General features: G+C 35.0%; 1 non-coding gene across 1 annotated transcript; it reads left to right on the top strand.

The window, feature by feature from the left end:
* The first annotated feature begins 1,933 nt into the window (after window positions 1-1,933).
* Window positions 1,934-2,036, top strand: LOC148057291 (U6 spliceosomal RNA). The gene has a single exon (XR_015700191.1). It is a non-coding gene; the product is annotated as a U6 spliceosomal RNA (small nuclear RNA).
* The last annotated feature ends 253 nt before the right edge of the window (window positions 2,037-2,289 follow it).

The raw sequence follows: 2,289 nt of genomic DNA on the forward strand, positions 1-2,289 counted from the left end.
TTCTTCAAGCATCCACTGTTGGCCTAAGCTAGGATGCTAGATTAGACAACCTTTGATCTTTTCTACCACAATCACTGTTTGTTCTTATAACTGACTGACTACAGACAGTTTAATGAAAGAGATAAATGTTTCTTTGACAGTGATTTTGATTTTTAAACAGCAACAAAAAATCTGTACCAAAAGTACAAAAAAATATATTTTAAGAAGTAATATGCTAGTAATGTTGCAATGTTAAACACATAAGACTGAAGCAATTTTGGTTTAATTTCTTCCAAATCCTGTATACAATAAAACCATAATAAAAGTCTCAGAGTGATTCCTAGAGCTTGTCACTAGGCTAGAAATGGAAATATTTTTTAAAAAGTTGATGAACCAGAGGAATAAGTTTAGGTTACCAGCTTTCAAAAAAGCTTCAAACCCATTCACTATCAGGCAAGATTTTTCAGTGGCAGAGATAGGAAAATAGAAATGCCATTGAGGATAGCATGTGTAATAGAGAAACATTAATCTGACAATAAAATCTTCAGGTAAAAAACAGAATATTCACCATTGTGAAATCATGTGAAGTATTTTAGCACTGACAAGTCATTCCGGATTTTGATACTGAGGTCTCCTTGAAAAAAACATTCCCACTGGGGAATCTTCTGGTAATACTTTACTGACTTCCTTCCAGCTATTCCATCTTGGCAGAAGCTTGAAACAGTTTCTGTCTGAATGCCACTCCTTGAATTAATGAAAAGGTGCCACAATCATGTTTACAGAATGTACTCTTATCTGTGATATCAAGCATATGGTGTGATAAATATTGTACCTGCCATATGGAGGTTGGATACCACAGGAAATGTAACTCATTAGCCATATCTCCACTTGTGATTGGATTTAGTATGCACATACGTTCTACATATTACTGTGGTTGTAACTAAAAGTAGGACACTCAGAGTCTGTACTTAGTTACTCTACAAGGTCCTGCAAGAAAGTTCCCTCCCTCCAGCTGAGCCAACAGAAGTTCCAATAACTTTGTCTCAGCTGGAAATTGCTCTTTGCAATAAATCATGGCCATTTCATGCTTTGATGCACTGTAGTGAAACGTGTTAAAAAAAAAAAAAAAACACAAAACTTTTAGAAAGCAAATTCTTGCTATAATAAACATAGCAACTTTTTGCTCTAATAACTAAGAAAAAAAATGTAAACAATTGCACACAGTCACATAAATACGAGTTTCTAAAAAAATCCTTATATGGCAGTAGTCTCTTGAGCTCTACTTTGTGCATGCTGAAGGGCTACAGATTTTTGCTATGTGTTTGAACGTCGCTTTAGCTATGTAGGCAGATAAGAGTATGACATAATTGTTCAGTTATATACACTCAATAATCTTAAAATCAAAGATGTTTCAAAGAAAACGTTTATCCTTGTGACATTCAAAAATTTTTACCTTTTTCTGTTTTTCTTGGCGGTAGATTCACCAAAGGATAACAATTCTGATTATTCATAGATTTATTATTGCTATTCTAGAAATACTTACCGTGTTAGAAATTAAAATAAATGTCAAATATATTTGCAAAACTATTTCTATTAAGGAATACTTCCAAAGAAATGTGAAGAAAAAAAATTCTAGTGTAGAAGTAATTATCTGTATTTTCTCAATGGTAAATATGACCTCTGGCTCAAACAGGACAGTCATTGCAAGGTACCTTGAGTTATGTTCCTACAGATCCTTATGGTCCTGACAGATTTTCTCTCCCATTTTGACACAATAGTTTCAATTTTCTGGACAAATGGAACTAGACTATGTACCCTTTGGTGACAAGGGAAGTCTTATCAACTTGTTGTCCACCAGAAAGGGATAACTGTAAGAGAAAGAGATGAAACATGAAATACAGCAGAACATAGAAGACTATATAGATAGATAGATAAAACCAATCAGAATGTCTGCTTGCTTCAGCAACACATATACAAAAATTGGAAAGATACAGAGAAGATTAGCATGGCCCCTGCACAAGGATGACATACAAATTCATGAAGCTTTCCGTTTTTTGGGGGGTAAGGATTAAGGGACAGATAAATGAAACAGCTGTCATTGTGGGAGTCTACTATAGGCTCCCCAGCCAGGATGATGACACTGATGAGTTATTCTTTAAGGAACTAAGGGATGCTTCTAAGTCATCTTCCCTTGTCCTTATGGGGAACTTCAACTTGCCAGATGTCAACTGGGAATACCACACAGCTGGTACAAACAGGTCCAGAAGATTCCTAAACCATCTGGATGATAACTTCTTGGTACAGGTACTA

This window comes from Nipponia nippon, unplaced genomic scaffold, assembly GCF_047370975.1.
Source record: "Nipponia nippon isolate SJK-2023a ecotype South Korea unplaced genomic scaffold, ASM4737097v1 scaffold_1, whole genome shotgun sequence".
Taxonomy (NCBI): Eukaryota; Metazoa; Chordata; class Aves; order Pelecaniformes; family Threskiornithidae; genus Nipponia; species Nipponia nippon.